The sequence below is a fragment of the Microcaecilia unicolor genome, unplaced genomic scaffold (genome assembly GCF_901765095.1).
Source record: "Microcaecilia unicolor unplaced genomic scaffold, aMicUni1.1, whole genome shotgun sequence".
Taxonomy (NCBI): domain Eukaryota; kingdom Metazoa; phylum Chordata; class Amphibia; order Gymnophiona; family Siphonopidae; genus Microcaecilia; species Microcaecilia unicolor.
Genome location: NW_021963160.1, coordinates 90,017 through 108,139, shown reverse-complemented (window position 1 = coordinate 108,139; position 18,123 = coordinate 90,017). Strand labels below are relative to the sequence as shown.

The following is an 18,123-nucleotide window of genomic DNA, read 5'->3' as shown; positions in this document are numbered from 1 at the left end:
GAACAGTATAAAGAACAATCAAACACACCACTGGGATAGGGAGGGAGGGGAGGGAAAGTTAAAGTTAGAATTAAACAAGCTTGATGTAGAAAAAATGTTGATGAACAGCCGATTGTTGGCTATTTTGTATTTGAGCAATCTTTAATAAAAAAATATATTATATTGAAAAAAAAAAAAAAAAAAAAAAAAAACTTAGATTGTGAGCCCTCCTGGGACAGAGAAATATCCAGTGTACCTGAATGTAACTCACCTTGAGCTACTACTGAAAAAGGTGGGAGCAAAATCTAAATAAATAAATAAAGATTCTAGAATTCTAAAGAATAACAAGATTCCATACAGAATTTCAAAGTGTAGCAACATTCCATGTAGAACCCCAAAGAGTAACAAGATTCTTCGGGGTGCAGGAGTGGTCTAGTGGTTAGAGCACCGAGGTAGCCAGTTCAAATGCTCCTTGTGATCTTGGGCAAGTCACTTAACCCTCCGTTGCCTCAGGTACAAACTTAGATTGTGAGCCCTCCTGGGACAGAGAAATATCCAGAGTACCTGAATGTAACTCACCTTGAGCTACTACTGGAAAAGGTGTGAGCAAAATCTAAATAAATAAATAAATATTCTAGAATTCTAAAGAATAACAAGATTCCATTCAGAATTTCAAAGTGTACCAACATTCCATGTAGAACCCCAAAGAGTAACAAGACTCTTTGGGGTGCAGGAGTGGTCTAGTGGTTAGAGCACCGAGGTAGCCAGTTCAAATGCTCCTTGTGATCTTGGGCAAGTCACTTAACCCTCCGTTGCCTCAGGTACAAACTTAGATTGTCAGCTCTCCTGGGACAGAGAAATATCCAGAGTACCTGAATGTAACTCACCTTGAGCTACTACTGAAAAAGGTGTGAGCAAAATCTAAATAAATAAATACATGTGTACAGAATATCTGCTACCGAGCACCTATTTCTTCTAATGGCCGGTACTGTGAAGGGAGTTAAACAACAGATGTCCTTTTTGAAATCTCATGCACGACTGCTGCTTTACTCCATTGATGTAAGCACACTGCCAGGAACTCCTCTTTAAACCCGGCAAAAATATGCACACTATGGAAGCACAGGCATATTTTCAGCCAGGCGGAGGCTAATGTTCTCCCTCTGAATACTGTCCGTGCCTAGAAAGCACCTATGCTCTCTGCTAAGACTGGCTTGGAAATGTCAACGGACTTTCCCACCTTAATCTCCTTCCTTCCTGAGGGAACTACCCACCTCAAACTCAAAAAGATGTCAGGAAGTATTTTTTCACGGAGAGGGTGGTGGATACGTGGAATGCCCTCCCTCGGGAGGTGGTGGAGATGAAAACGGTAACGGAATTCAAACATGCGTGTGATATGCATAAAGGAATCCTGTGCAGTAGGAATGGATCCTCAGAAGCTTAGCTGAAATTGGGTGGCGGAGCAGGTGGGGGAAGAGAGGTTGGTGGTTGGGAGGCGAGGATAGTGGAGGGCAGACTTATACGGTCTGTGCCAGAGCCGGTGATGGGAGGCGGGAAATACTGCTGGGCAGACTTGTACGGTCTGTGCCCTGAAAAAGGCAGGTACAAATCAAGGTAAGGTATACACATATGAGTTTATCTTGTTGGGCAGACTGGATGGACCATGCAGGTCTTTTTCTGCCGTCATCTACTATGTTACTATATATAAAGACAAACTGCAGACCTCACAGCATACCCTGAAGAAAACCATGAAGGCTGAAACGTCGGTTTCACTTACTCAGACGGGGCAAGATCCAGACAACTGCAGCAAACAATCTCAGCTTTCTCTGGCTCCCTCCCATCTCAATGGTATACAGTCAGCTTACTCTGCTTTCCTACCTACCCAAAATCCCATGGCACACTGTCACCTTGCTCTGCTCCCCTTCCACCCTCCTTCATGGTGCACTCTCACCTTGCTCTGCCGCCCCTTACCCTCCCCATGGCACACTGTCACCCTCTCCAAGACACTTTGGTCTGCCTCCCTTCCCCATAGCACACTCTTACCCTGCTCTGCCCTCACCCCATCTTCATGGTACTCTCACCTTGTTCTGCCCCCACCCCCATGGCACATTCACCTTAATCTCCTCCTGTCTCATCCCCATGGTACACTCACCTCACTTTGCTCTCCCTACCCTTCCCAAGACATAGAGGGGCATAATCGAAAGGCGCCGGCCATCTCCAGCACCGCAAGTGGGCGGAGCCAACCGTATTTTCAAAAAAGATGGCCGGACATCTTTTTCTTCGCTAATACGGTTGGGCCCGGCCAAATGTCAGACTTCGCTGGGGTTGAGATGGCCGGCTCGGTTTTTGGCCATAATGGAAAAAAATGCCGGCGATCTCAAACCTGGCGAAATCCAAGGCATTTGGTCATGGGAGGAGCCAGCATTTGTAGTGCACTGGCCCCCCTCACATGCCAGGACACCAACCGGGCACCGTAGGGGGCACTGCTAAAAATAAAAAAAAATAAAAATAAAAATAGCTCTCAGGTGCATAGCTCCCTTCCCTTGGTTGTTTAGCCCCCCAACCCCCCCCCCCCCCCCCCAAAACCCATTCCCCACAACTCTACACCATTACCGTAGCCCTAAGGGGTGAAGGGGGGCACCTAGATGTGGGTACAGTGCGGGTGGGTTTTGGAGGGCTCCCATTTACCACCACAAGGGTAACAGGTAGGGGGGGGGGGCCTGGGTCCACCTGCCTGAAGTGCACTGCACCCACTAAAAACTGCTCCAGGGACCTGTATACTGCTGTCATGGAGCTGGGTATGACATTTCAGGCTGGCATAGAGGCTGGCAAAAAAATGTTTTTGTAATTTTTTTTTTTGGGTGGGAGGGGGGTGGTGACCACTGGGGGAGTAAGGGGAGGTCATTCCCGATTGCCTCCGGTGGTCATTTGGTCAGTTGGGGCACCTTTTTGAAGCTTGGTCATGAAAAGAAAGGGACCAAGTAAAGCCGGCGAAATGCTCGTCAAGCCTGGCTTTTTTTTTTTCCATTATCAGGCGAAGCCGGCCATCTCGTGAGCACGCCCCTGTCCCGCCTTCACTACCCTACGGATAAGCCCCCTTGATGTTTTGCCGGCTTCACGACGGAAAGCAGTTGAACCCAGCCAAAATCGGCTTTTGATTATACTGATTTCGCCGGGTTCAGATCATCGCCGGCCATCTCCCGATTTGTGTCGGAAGATTGCCGGCGATCACTTTCAAAAATGAGCTCGATAGTCACCTTGCTTTACTCTGCTCCCCTCCCCCCCCACAACACAGTTACCTTGATCTATTCTCCCCCCCTCCTCAAAGCACTCACTTTGCTCTGTCTCCCTCTCATCCACATGACACACTCCGCCTGCATCAGCTGCTCTCTCCCCCTGTGGTGCAGGGATCGAGCAGCAAAAGGAGGAATGGAACCACTGCACACTGAGTCACTTCTTCCTCCTGTGCTGGCCCTAGAGGAGAGAAAAGTGACTGGATGTGCAGTGGTTCACTTCCCCCTCCTTTTGCCACATGATCTTTGCGGAGGAGGGTGAGAGAGACTGAGGTGAGATCCGACGCACGTGCAAAATTCTGTGGGTTCTGTGGGGATGGGGAATTCTGCATTGCACAGTTGTGCACAATTCCCCCACGAGTAGACAGTGGAACCACCACATATGTGCAAACTAGTGCACGTGCACAAACACACACAAAAAAAGAGTGCTCCCTCTTTCTGAAATAGTGCACACTATGTCCAAAGAGCATGTGCTATTATTGGAAACTGACAAAATGGCCAAAAATACCTGAGTAAAATGAAAATTCCCTTGAACAACACAGGAGTGGAAAACAAAAATGAGAACATTATAATGCCTTTGTATCGCTGCATGGTGTGACTGCACCTCGAATATTGTGTTCAATTCTGGTTGCCGCATCTCAAAAAAGAAATAGTGGAATTAGAAAAGGTGCAGAGAAGGGCGACGAAAATGATAAAGGGGATGGGACGACTTCCCTATGAGGAAAGGCTAAAGCAGCTAGGGCTCTTCAGCTTGGATAAAAGGCAGCTGAGGGGAGATGTGATAGAGGTCTATAAAATAATGAGTGGAGTTGAAAGGGTAGATGTGAAGCATCTGTTTACGCTTTCCAAAAATACTAGGACTAGGGGGCATGCGATTAAGCTACAATGTAAATTTAAAACAAATCGGAGAAAAGTTTTCTTCACTCAATGTGTAATTAAACTCTGGAATTCGTTGCCAGAGAATGTGGTAAAGGTGGAGTGGAAAGGGTAGACATGAAGCATCTATTTACTCTTTCCAAAAATACTAGGAATAGGGGGCATTCAATGAAGCTACAAAGTAGTAAGTTTAAAATGAATTGGAGAAAATTTTTCTTCACTCAACGTGTAATTAATCTCTGGAATTCGTTGCTAGAAAATGTGGTAAAGGTGGTTAGCAGGGTTTAAAAAAGGTCTGGATGGCTTCCTAAAGGAAAAATCCATAGACCATTATTAAAATGGACTTGGGGAAAAGCCACTGCTTATTCCTGGGCTAAGCAGCATAAAATGTATTGAACCTTTTTGGGATCTTGCCAGGTATTTGTGACCTGGCTTGGCCACTGTTGGAAACAGGATGCTGGGCTCGATGGACCTTTGGTCTGTCCCAGTATGGCAATACTTATGTACTTATGAAACAACATTAAAGGAAAATTTCCTGGCTGTCCACCTCTAGAGTTTACACCTGGTTTTTTTTCTGCAAACTTTTGCTGGAAGACAGTACAAACAGATCTGAAAATTCAATCTATGTTCATTAACTGTCAAACCTGCTTTATTACATACACCCCTGGGAGCCCCTTCTCTCAATCCATTAAAAGGACACATGAATGGATCCCTGCATGTAATGTTACTCGAACTGAATGAGCAGTTTCCAGACAGCCAGTCTAGCTAGGAACATGGCTTTGAAAAGTGACCTCAATATTCACAAGTAATTCCACGTCCAGGAGCTACAAAGCATATTCAAGTATATCACAAGTACACCAAGGATTTGCTACACCACGCAAAAAGCTTACACTATCACAACTCTACACATTCACTATGACAACTCCATTAGCATCAGAAGAACAGTAGCCAGTCTTCAGGAGAGAGAGAGAGAGACTATAATTCTTTTGCTTGCTCCCAGGCTCTGTAAAAAAAAGCTGTCAGCTCTCCTAGATAAAGGTAATTGGCACTGCGATCTGGGTATCTGGGGACCTTGGTGCTTTTCTGTGTGGCGGTGTCCTGAGAGAAATGAAACAGGCAGATGATAAGACACTCAGCGATGTGACTGTCAACAATACACAGGGTCCCCACTGTACCAGCCCACAGCAGCTATTACCCAACTCTGATCTAAACCTCCAATTAAAGTGGTGATTAGGCCCAGTGAGGCATACTTGGCCCATGAATAATTCATTGCCCTTCACAGAAGCAGCATCTGGGGATTACAGAGGAAGAAAAGGAGAGCAGGAGAGAGCAGAGATGTGTGGAGGAGAGACAGTGAGGGGGTGCAAACCCTAGCTCGGGAGCCTGAATGTGAGCGGAGGACAGAGAGAAAGAGTAAGAGAGAAGGACAATAAGAGAAAATGGAGAGAAAACAAGAAGGTGAAAGAGAAAGGAGAGAACAGAGGACCAGGGAGACAGGAGAAGAAAAAGGTTGGGAGAAAACAAGAGATGAGCAAGGGAAACAGGAGAGAAGAATGTGAAGGAGGACTGTATGCATAATGAGCCGCGTATCACTTTTCATAGAAAGTAATCTATTACTGGTTATAAGCAGGACTTATTTTCAAAGCACTTTTAGATGTACAAAGCCTATGATGCCTTTATAAACTATGCTTAAAATAAGAACCTTTCCGGACTTCTCACATAGGTGTCCTGAGCCCATAAGTATTGCCATACTGGGACAGACTGAAGGTCCATCAAGCCCAGCATCCTATTTCCAACAGTGGCCAAACCAGGTCACAAGAACCTGACAAGATTCCGAAAAAGTACAATACATTTTATGCTGCTTATCCTAGAAATAAGCGGTGGATTTTCCCTAAGTCCATTTTAATAATGGCCTATGGACTTTTCCTTTAGGAAGCCAACCAAACCTTTTTAAAACCCTGCTAAGCTAACTGCTTTTACTACATTCTCCGGCAATGAATTCCAGAGTTTAATTACACACTGAGTGAAGAAAAATATTCTCTGATTCGTTTTAGATTTACTACTATGTAGCTTCATCGTGTGCTCCCTAGTCCTAGTATTTTTGGACAGAGTAAACAAGTGATTCATGTCTACCCACGGCCGCCGAGAGAGGGGGACAGGGGGGACAAAAGTCCCCGGGCCCGGGCCTCCGGAGGGGGCCTGGCACCACCGCAGTCAGGCCCGCCCGCTGTTGCTCCCGAACTAACCTTAAACGCCTCCTTCCTTTCCTTTCACCACCTTCGCGGCAAACAGCAGCAGGGCAGGCCACTCCTTCCTTCCGTGTCCCGCCCTCGCCTGACGTAACATCCGCGAGGGTGGAGCACGGCAGGAAGGAGAGGTCTGCCCTGCTGCTGCTTGCCGCGAAGGTGGTGAAAGGATAGGAAGGAGGCGTTTAAGGTTAGTTCAGGGCCCGGTAGCGGGTGGAGGGGGGGGGGGGGGGGGGGTCGGCGACGATAACCTCGGGTGGGGTGGCCCGGGGGCAGCCTTGTCCCGGGTCCAGCTCTGGCTCTCGGCGGCCCTGTGTCTACCCATTCCCCTACACTCATTATTTTATAGACCTCTATCATATCTCCCCTCAGCCGCCTTTTCTGCAAGCTGAAGAGCCCTAGCCGCTTAAGCCTTTCCTCATATGAAAATCTTCCCATCCCCTTTATCATTTTGATCACCCTTCTCTGTACCTTTTCTAATTCCACTATATTTTTTTTGAGATGTGGCGACCAGAATTGAGCACAATATTCAAGGTGCAGTCGCACCATAGACTGATAAAGGCATTATAACTTCCTCACTTTTGTTTTCCATTCCTTTCCTAATAATACCTAACATTCTATTTGCTCTCTTAGCTGCCACAGCTCACTGAGCAGAGGGTTTCAACGTATCATCAACAAGGACGCTGAGATCCCTTTCTTGGTCGGTGACTCCTAACGTGGAACATTGCATTACGTAGCTATAGTTCAGGTTCCTCTGTCTCACATGCATCACTTTGCACTTGCTCACATTAAAAGTCATCTGCCATTTAGACGCCCAGTCTCCCAGTCTCGTAAGGCCCTCTTGTAAGTTTTCACAATCCTCTCGAGATTTAACAACTTTGAATAACTTTGTGTCAACAGCAAATTTAATACCTCACTAGTTACTCCCATCTGTAGATCAATATAAATATATTAAAAAGCAGCGGTCCCAGCATAGACCCCTGGGGAACCCCACTATCTACCCTTCTCCATTGAGAATACTGACCATTTAACCCTACTCTCTGTTTTCTATCTTTTAACCAGTTTTCAATCCACAATAGGACACTACCTCTTATCCCATGATTTTCCAATTTCCTCTGGAGTCTGTCATGAGGTACTTTGTCAAACGTCTTTTGAAAATCCAGATACACAATATCAACTGTCTTGCCTTTATCCACATGTTTGTTCACCCCTTCAAAGAAATGTAAAAGATTGGTGAGGCAAGATTTCCTTTCACTAAATCCATGTTGGCTTTGTCTCATTAATCCATGATTTTGAATATACTCTGTAATTTTTTTCTTTATAATAGTGTTTACCATTTTGCCCGGCACCAACGTCAGGCTCACCGGTCTATAATTTCCCGGATCTCCTCTGGAACCGTTTTGAAAAATCGGTGTTACATTGGCCATCCTCCAATCTTCCGGTACCACGCTCGATTTTAAAGATAAATTACATATTACTAACAATAGTTCCGCAAGTTCATTTTTCAATTGTATCTATGGGATGAATACTATCTGGTCCAGGAGATTTGCTACTCTTCAATTTGTCAAATTGCGCCATTACATCCTCCAGGTTTATAGAGATTTTATTCAGTTTCTCCAACTCGTCAGTTTTGAATACCATTTCTGGCACCCGTATCTCTTCCAAATCTTCCTCGGTGAAGACCGAAGCAAAGAATTCATTTATTTATTTATTTATTGCATTTGTACCCCACATTTTCCCACCTATTTGCTGATGCTAATGGAGTTGTCATAGTGAATGTGTAGAGTTGTGATAGTGTAAGCTTTTTGCGTGGTGTAGCAAATCCTTGGTGTACTTGTGATATACTTGAATATGCTTTGTAGCTCCTGGACGTGGAATTACTTGTGAATATTGAGGTCACTTTTCAAAGCCATGTTCCTAGCTAGACTGGCTGTCTGGAAACTGCTCATTCAGTTCGAGTAACATTACATGCAGGGATCCATTCATGTGTCCTTTTAATGGATTGAGAGAAGGGGCTCCCAGGGGTGTATGTAATAAAGCAGGTTTGAAAGTTAATGAACATAGATTGAATTTTCAGATCTGTTTGTACTGTCTTCCAGCAAAAGTTTGCAGAAAAAAAAACCAGGTGTAAACTCTAGAGGTGGACAGCCAGGAAATTTTCCTTTCATGTTGTTTCATAAGTACATAAGTATTGCCATACTGGGACAGACCAAAGGTCCATCGAGTCCAGCATCCTGTTTCCAACAGTGGCCAATCCAGGTCACAAATACCTGGCAAGATCCCAAAAAAGTTCAATACATTTTATGCTGCTTAGCCCAGGAATAAGCAGTGGCTTTTCCCCAAGTCCATTTTAATAATGGTCTATGGATTTTTCCTTTAGGAAGCCATCCAAACCTTTTTTTAAACCCTGCTAACCACCTTTACCACATTTTCTAGCAACAAATTCCAGAGATTAATTACACGTTGAGTGAAGAAAAATTTTCTCCGATTCATTTTAAACTTACTACTTTGTAGCTTCATTGAATGCCCCCTAGTCCTAGTATTTTTGGAAAGAGTAAATAGATGCTTCATGTCTACCCTTTCCACTCCACTCCACCTTTACCACATTCTCTGGCAACAAATTCCAGAGTTTAATTACACATTGAGTGAAGAAAACTTTTCTCCGATTTGTTTTAAATTTACATTGTAGCTTCATCGCATGCCCCCTAGTCCTAGTATTTTTGGAAAGAGTGAATAGATGCGTCATGTCTACCCTTTCCACTCCACTCCACCTTTACCACATAGTACCGTGAGGCGTTAGTTGCCTTCATTGGAAAACATATACAACGTGATGTTATTATCAAAGAGGTTCATGTGATACAGATACAGTAGGAGAGTCATTGAAAAGAAGAGTTATATAGTGTTCATTATAGAATTCATTTAATTTCTCTGCTATAGCTTTGTCTTCCCTGATTGCCCCTTTTACCCCTCAGTCAACTAGTGGTCCAACCGATTCTTTTGCCGGCTTCTTGTTTTTGATATACCCAAAAAATTTTTTACTGTGTTTTTGCCCCCAACAGAATCTTCTTTTCAAAGTCTCTCTTTGCCTTCCTTATCAGCGCTTTGCATTTGACTTGACATTCCTTATGCCATTTCTTATTATTTTCAGTCAGATCCTTCTTCCATTTTCTGAAGGATTTTCTTTTAGCTCTAATAGCTTCCTTCACCTCACTTTTTAACCAGGCCGGCTGTCATTTGGTCTTCCTTCCTCCTTTTTTAATACATGGAATATATTTGGCCTGGGCTTCCAGGATGGTGTTTTTGAACAGCATCCACGCATGATGTAAATTTTTGACCTTTGCAGCTGGTTTTATAAGTTATTTCACCGTTCTTCTCATTTTATCATAGTCTTTCTCAAAGTTAAATGCTAACGAATTGCATACTTACTCCAAAGCCAATATCAAATTTGATCATATTATGATCACTGTTATCAGACGGCCCCAGCACCATTACCTCCTGCACCAGATCATGCGCTCCACTAAGGACTAGGTCTAGTCCTCACTCTCTGGTCTTACAATATATTCAAGGCCAGGGCTGCCGAAGGGGGGAGCGGGGGGGGGGGGGGGCAAAATTACCCAGGCCCGGCGCCAGAGTCTCTCGCCCTTTCCTGCTCCCAGGCCGCTTGCGCCGCAGTCCCGTCTCCACCTGCCTATCCTCAGCTCCCGTCTGTCTGTCGTCTGACCCCCCCTGCATTAAAAAAAAATCTCTAAAGTAGCAGCAAAGTGCCTTCTCTGCGAAAGCGGCTGATCGCCTTGGGCGGACCTTCCCTCACTGTGTCCCACCCTCTTCTGATATAACTTCCTATTTCCGCGAGGGCGGGACACAGTGAGGGAAGGCCCGCCCGAGGCTATCTGTCGCTTTCACACAGAAAGCGCTGTGTTGCGCCTGCTTCTTTAGAGATTTGTTTTTTTAAATTTAAATGAAGGTGGTCGGATGGCAGGCAGAAGGGAGCAGAGGGTAGGTAGGTGGAGACTGGGAACTGCGGCACCAGCGGCCTGGGAGCAGGAGAGGGAGGTGACAGCAGTAGTGATTGAGGGGTGGGGTGGCGGCGATCTGGGGGGGGGGGGCGGCCTTGCCCAGGGCCCGGCTCAGTCTCTCGGCAGCCCTGTTCAAGCCAACACAACACAAGTAAAAGGGTTCAGGAAACTTATTTATTTGAAAAAAATACATTTAAACCCAGAAACACTAGGAATAGAATTTAAGATTTTAAAATAGTCTCAAAAAGGCAGGTTCTAAGGCAGGACTTGGATATGGCCAGAGTAGGTTCACACTCTCAGGAAAGCAATACCAGGCATGAAGTATTTTTTCACGGAGAGGGTGGTAGACGCTTGGAATGCCCTCCCGCGGGAGGTGGTGGAGATGAAAACGGTAACGGAGTTCAAACATGCGTGGGATATGCATAGAGGAATCCTGTGCATAAGGAATGGATCCTCAGAAGCTTAGCTGAAATTGGGTGGCGGAGCAGGTGGGGGGAAGAGGGGGTGGTGGTTGGGAGGCGAGGATAGGGGAGGGCAGACTTATACGGTCTGTACCAGAGCCGGTGATGGGAGGCGGGACTGGTGGTTGGGAGGCGGGAAATACTGCTGGGCAGACTTATATGGTCTGTGCCCTGAAAAGGACAGGTACAAATTCAAGGTAAGGTATACACATATGAGTTTGTCTTGGGCAGACTGGATGGACCATGCAGGTCTTTTTCTGCCGTCATCTACTATGTTACTATGTAAGTGCAACAGAGGAGAAAGTTCAGAGTCAGAAGATGGCAACATAGAGGAAGAGCATAGGTAAAAGCAACTTAAGTGATAAAAGGTCAAGAGGAGAGGTAATAAGTTGCTGCAAAAGAACATAAGAATAGCCCTACTGGGTCAGACTGAAGGTTCATCAACAGTGGAAAATCCAGGTCACAAGTACCTGGCAGAATTAGGTTAGAATCAGAATTATAAGGGAGGAGGAGTGAAGAAATTCTAAAAACAAAGAAGGAAGGGAGAGGGGGCGAGTTCATAAAGAACAAGGACAATGTGATAATGCCATGGGGCGGGGGGGGGGGGGGGGGCAGTGAAGGACACAAGGAGCATTTGCAATCAATTTACTATGGAGCTCATTTTCGAAACAGAAAAACATCCAAAGTGTATAATCAAGCCAACAAGAACAACAAAAAAATGCCCAAGTCTGCTAGCCGCTGAAAGAAGACGTCCCTGAAAGGGATGTTTCAGTGGGCCGTGTTACATGATGAACATTTATTGCCCATAACAGACAGCAAAATGACTTCCTAGGGGCGGGAAGAAAAACATCTGGAATTAGACCTGCTTTAAAAGTGTCTAGGGTAAGGCCAAACCTATCTTTAGGCCTATTTGTGATTTTGCCGAGTTGGAAGTGGTTGTTTTTGAGAAAGAGTGGAGAGTTGCCGAGTGCTTTGTTACCTTTGTCTGTTTGCCCCAGTCTGATCCTTTTAACCTTTACATTTCCTGCCTTGCCTCCTCTTGTGTCTCACCTTTTCCACACCTGCTAGCCCCCCAGCCACACCAGTTCCTTTATCTCTCTCCCTTTCCTCATCTCCCATTCTACATCCCTACCTGCTTGTCTTCTGTCTCTCACTGTTCCTGTTTGTCCACTCCCAGTTCGTCACTGTGTTCTGTGCTGCTGCTGCTTGTGTGAGGGCTGTGTGTTGTTCCTGGGAGAGTGAGTGCTTTGTGCTGCTGCTGTGTGTCTGCCTCACGAGGTGTGGAGCTGGTGCAGGGTCTCACAAGGTGCAGTAGGTGGAGGTGTGTACAGTGGTGCTTCTGGGGTCAGTGTGTTGCACCTGTGGTGGTGGGACACCTGCACACCAATCGCGGATCGCAAAATGCTTTGGTGGCTCATATTGTGCTAGAGGTGGATGAGAGTTTGGAGGGTAGGCCCCAGAGAATATACCCTATCAGAGAGTCTTCAGGCCCCGCACTTGCTTCCTGGACCTCATTGACCAGGAATGCCTACTATGTTCCGCTTCAACAGAGTTGACATACAGCACCTCTGTGACCAGCTACAACCCCTCCTACAGCCCGGGACATGCAGAACTAATCCTTTGCCAGTCCACCTGAAAGTCTCTGCCTCCCTCGCCTTTCTGGCCACTGGCACCTTCCAGTTAGTGCTAGCAGTCAATGCAGGCTTCACCTAGCCCACCATCTCCAACTGCCTTGTCCAGTTCCTCGATGCCTTCCTCACCCATGCCTCTGACTATATTACCTTCCCCACTACTGCCCGGGTACTTCATGACAACACATCTCAATTCTACGCCATATCACAATTCCTCATGTACAGCAACAAAACAACCTTTTAAGACTGATACTGTTTGCAATGAACTCCTTTTATTACCGACCAGACGGAGAGAAGAGTTTTCATTTTTGGCACAGTATATGACATCACAGGAACAAAATACAAGAAAACCAATGGACTGCATTTTTTCACGGAGAGGGTGGTGGACGCTTGTAATGCCCTCCCGCGGGAGGTGGTGGAGATGAAAACGGTAACAGAATTCAAACATGCGTGGGATAGGCATAAAGGAATCCTGTGCAGCAGGAATGGATCCTCAGAAGCTTAGCTGAAATTGGGTGGCGGAGCAGGTGGGGGGAAGAGGGGGTGGTGGTTGGGAGGCTAGGATAGTGGAGGGCAGACTTATACGGTCTGTACCAGAGCCGGTGATGGGAGGCGGGACTGGTGGTTGGGAGGCGGGAAATACTGCTAGGCAGACTTGTACGGTCTGTGCCCTGAAAAAGGCAGGTACAAATCAAGGTAAGGTTTACACATATGTTTGTCTTGTTGGGCAGACTGGATGGACCATGCAGGTCTTTTTCTGCCATCATGTACTATGTTACTAAGTTACAAGGAAAGGGGAAACTCGCTTAAAGTCAACCTCAGCAATACCACCTAAAGCGAACAAGAAGTTAGGTGTGAATAGAAGGGATCCTCAGGAGCTTAGCAGAGATTGGATGGCAGAGCAGGTGGGGGAAGAGAGGTTGGTGGTTGGGAGGCGAGGATAGTGGAGGGCAGACTTATATGGTCCGTGCCAGAGCCGGTGATGGGAGGCGGGACTGGTGGTTGGGAGGCGGGAAATACTGCTGGGCAGACTTGTACGGTCTGTGCCCTGAAAAAGGCAGGTACAAATCAAGGTAAGGTTTACACATATGTTTGTCTTGTTGGGCAGACTGGATGGACCATGCAGGTCTTTTTCTGCCATCATGTACTATGTTACTATGTTACAAGGAAAGGGGAAACTCGCTTAAAGTCAACCTCAGCAATACCACCTAAAGCGAACAAGAAGTTAGGTGTGAATAGAAGGGATCCTCAGGAGCTTAGCAGAGATTGGATGGCGGAGCAGGTGGGGGAAGAGAGGTTGGTGGTTGGGAGGCGAGGATAGTGGAGGGCAGACTTATATGGTCCGTGCCAGAGCCGGTGATGGGAGGCGGGACTGGTGGTTGGGAGGCGGGAAATACTGCTGGGCAGACTTGTACGGTCTGTGCCCTAAAAAAGGCAGGTACAAATCAAGGTAAGGTATACACATGAGTTTATCTTGTTGGGCAGTCTGGATGGACCATGCAGGTCTTTTTCTGCCGTCATCTACTATGTTACTATGTTACTATGAGTGGCTTATAGCCTGTTTAGTTATGTTTAAACAGAAGAAATCTGCATGAAACAAAATATTTATTTTTATTTTGACTTATAAAATCAGTTGTCCCTGAAACATGCCTCAAAACAGAATAATCCATTTGTGTATCTACAATGTAAACCTCTACAAAACAGATGAAGTGAAGATGTGATTCCATGTGCCCCAATGAAAGGAGAGTTTAATTTAATTTTAGTATATTCCATCTTTATAACACCAGCTCTGGAACTCTTTGCTGGAGGATGTGGTAACAGCAGTTAGCGTATCTTGGTTTAAAAAATGTTTTGGACAAGTTCCTGCAGGAAACGTCCATAGTCTGCTACTGAGACAGACATGGGGAAGCTACTGCTTGCCCTGGGATTTGTAGCATGGAATGTTGCCCTGATTTGGGTTTCTGCCAGGTACTTGTGATCTGTCTTGGACACTGTTGGAAACAGGATACTGGGCTAGATGGAGCATTGGTCTGATCCAGTATGGCTACTCTTATGTTCTAAGCCAGCTGTTCAGGAAGAAAAATACAGAGGTACGCAGCTATTTGATAGTGGGTACATAAAATGAAAGATCAATGCCAGACAGATGTAGAGAAAGAAAGGAAGAAGAAGACAAGAGGAGAGAGAAGTGGAAAGGCCAACCTGGAAAAGAATTTGGAAGACTGACTCATGGAACATGGAAAAACAAATTAGAAAATTCAATTCCCAGACAACAAAGGTAGAAAAGAAAAAAAAAAATTTTTATGTAATACTTTGTAAGGCCTGAGATGTTTTATTTTTTCTATTTTTATTTTAGTGTCTATGTAGGAATGTGTAATAGTGCAGCTTGTTCCAGTTTCCCCAACAGTAGGTATATCGGTGCTCTAGAGTCCAGTGTAATATATATATAGCACTGTCTTTACATTGGTGGGTTAGAGCTGTTATGGTGTGGTAAGTTTGGTGTTCTAGGGCAGTGTTTCGTAAGTTGGACCTGGAGTACCCCCTTGCCAGTCAGGTTTTCAGGCTATCCACAATAAATATGCATGAAATTGATTTGCATATACAGCCTCCATTACCTGCAGATTACATAGTAGATGACGGCAGAAAAAGACCTGCACGGTCCATCCAGTCTGCCCAACAAGATAACTCATATTTGCTGCTTTTTGTGTATACCCTACTTTGATTTGTACCTGTGCTCTTCAGGGCACAGACCGTATAAGTCTGCCCCGCACTATCCTCACCTCCCCACCACCAGCCCTGCCTCCCAACCACCGGCCCCACCTCCCAACCACCGGCTCTGGCACAGGCACAGACCGTATAAGTCTGCCCAGCACTATCCTCACCTTCCCACCACCAGCCCTGCCTCCCAACCACCGGCTCTGGCACAGACTGTACAAGTCTGTCCAGCACTATCCCCGCCTCCTACCACCGGCTCTGGTACAGCCCGTATAAGTCTGCCCAGCACTATCCCTGCCTCCCAACCACCAGTCCCGCTTCCCACCACCGGCTCTGGCACAGACCGTATAAGTCTGCCCAGCCCTATCCCCGCCTCCCAACCACCAGCCCCGCCTCCCGATCTTTGTGGATAGCCTAAAAATCTGAATGGCAAGGGGGTAATCCAGGACCACCTAGGGCCCTGATGGCGAACCTATGACACGCGTGTCAGCACTGACACGCGTAGCCATTTTCGATGACACGCGGCGCCGCCGCAGTGTGGTCCGCCCTCCCTCCTCGCTCCCGGAAACTAACCTTAAAGCCTCCTTTCACGTCGCAGCAAGCAGCAGCAGGGCAGGCCACTCCTTCCTTCCGTGTCCCGCCCTCGCCTGACGTAACGTCCGCGAGGGTGGAGCACAGAAGGAAGGAGGAGAGGTCTGCCCTGCTGCTGCTTGCTGCGACGTGAAAGGAGGCTTTAAGGTTAGTTCTGGGCCCGGTAGCGGGTGGAGGGGGAGCCCAGCGATCTCGGGTAGGGGGGCAGCGATCTCGGGTAGGGGGGCCCCGGGGGCGGTCCTAGTAGCAGTGATTTTTCTCGAAGTGACACACCACCAGAGTTATGCTAGCTTTTTTGGCGAATTTTGACACACCAAGCTCAACAGGTTGCCCATCACTGACCTAGGGAAACACTGCTCTAGGGCCCAGTGTAATATTTGTAGCACCGTGTTTTCATAAGTGGTTTAGGGCTATTATGGTGTTGTAAGTTTTCAGTATAGGTTTTGGGTGTCATTTTGCAGAGTTTTGTGTTATCTCACAGTGTCTGGCTCTATTTGAAAGTAGGCTGTGGGGCAAGGGGTGCCTTTGGGGGCCCTTACCAAACAAAACAAAAATGCTCAAGGCTAGTGGTCTCCACATCCTGTAGAGACCATCTGATTTAAACAAAGTGTCCAGCACTGGAAGGAGTGTATGTGCTGTTCCTGAGGTGATGGTCACAATTTTAATATTTTTACTTGTAGTTAAGAAGACAGGTTTGCCTGCTCTGGCCAGTCCAGGGATCTCTTCTGTGTCCTATCTTGATGTAACTTCCTGTTTCCTTGTAGGCAGAACACAACAGAGACAGCCTGTATTAATCATTACCTGTCACTGCCACTACACCTGAAAACAACACAGGCACTGCTGTCTAGCTGACACCAGCCAGCACCTATTTTATAAAGTATATAAAGTATAAAGTATTCTGTATATGAAAAGCTGTAAACATTGTACCAAATAAATACTAAAAACTATATGCAAGCTGTGCAGAAGGAATGGATCCTCAGAAGCTTAGCCGAAATTGGGTGGCGGAGCAGGTGGGGGGGGAAGAGGGGTTGGTGGTTGGGAGGCGAGGATAGTGGAGGGCAGACTTATACGGTCCGTGCCAGAGCTGGTGATGGGAGGCGGGACTGGTGGTTGGGAGGTGGGAAATACTGCTGGGCAGACTTGTACGATCTGTGCCCTGAATAAGGCAGGTACAAATCTAGGTAAGGTATACACATATGTTTGTCTTGTTGGGCAGACTGGATGGACCATGCAGGTCTTTTTCTGCCATCATGTACTATGTTACTATGTTACAAGGAAAGGGGAAACTCGCTTAAAGTCAACCTCAGCAATACCACCTAAAGCGAACAAGAAGTTAGGTGTGAATAGAAGGGATCCTCAGGAGCTTAGCGGAGATTGGATGGCGGAGCAGGTGGGGGAAGAGAGGTTGGTGGTTGGGAGGCGGGAAATACTGCTGGGCAGACTTGTACGGTCTGTGCCCTGAATAAGGCAGGTACAAATCAAGGTAAGGTATACACATATGTTTGTCTTGTTGGGCAGACTGGATGGACCGTGCAGGTCTTTTTCTGCTGTCATATACTATGTTACTATGTAAGTGTCTTTTATATTGTGTCAGATCAAGAGGGAGAGAGAGGAAGAAGGTTAGAAACTTTTGATGCTTATATATATATAAAAAAAAAAACCTGTAAAAATATTTGCTGGAGTAACTGGAGTTAAAATATTACCCATTTGTGGCTGTAGAGTTTTCTTCTCCTTTATATAAGCAGAATCATTTCTAGTAACATGTGGTAAAGACCGATCTGGTCCATCTAGTCTGCTCAGTGGGGTGCTCAGGGCACTGAATGCCTGTGTACCTGTTCTGATTTTGGGAGGGGGATTGTACCTGCTGCTGTGTAGTAAGGTTACTTTCCCCATGGCTGTTTTTCATTTTTGGGGTTTGTACTTGCTTTCACGGCGCCGGTCACTTTTTCCCCATGGCGTCTTAGGATAAGCAAGACATTAATTTCACAGCTCTTTTTGAGCGGAGATAGTCCCTTCTTGGTTTCCGTCCTCTTGCCTTTTAAGGATCCAACTCTCTATACTTGACTTCCAAAGTCTGTTCTACCACGAATGAACTTTAAAGCAATACCACTCTATCTCTGAATCCGAATATGAACTCTTGAATGTTTAATCTACTATGCCAATCATGATCTCTAACGCAATACCACTTGTATCTCTCACTCCGGAAATGGCGATCGCCATGACGGAACAATGTAAGCCACATTCAGCCTGCAAATAGGTGGGAAAATGTGGGATACAAATGCAATAAATAAATAAATAAATAAATTCTGCTCTGTTCTTTA

General features: G+C 46.2%; 1 protein-coding gene across 1 annotated transcript in view; it reads right to left on the bottom strand.

The window, feature by feature from the left end:
- Positions 1-18,123, bottom strand: part of LOC115459023 (acyl-CoA synthetase family member 3, mitochondrial-like) — a gene marked incomplete at its 3' end in the record, with an annotated part of 129,765 nt that overhangs the window by 43,317 nt on the left and 68,325 nt on the right. The window lies entirely within an intron of this gene.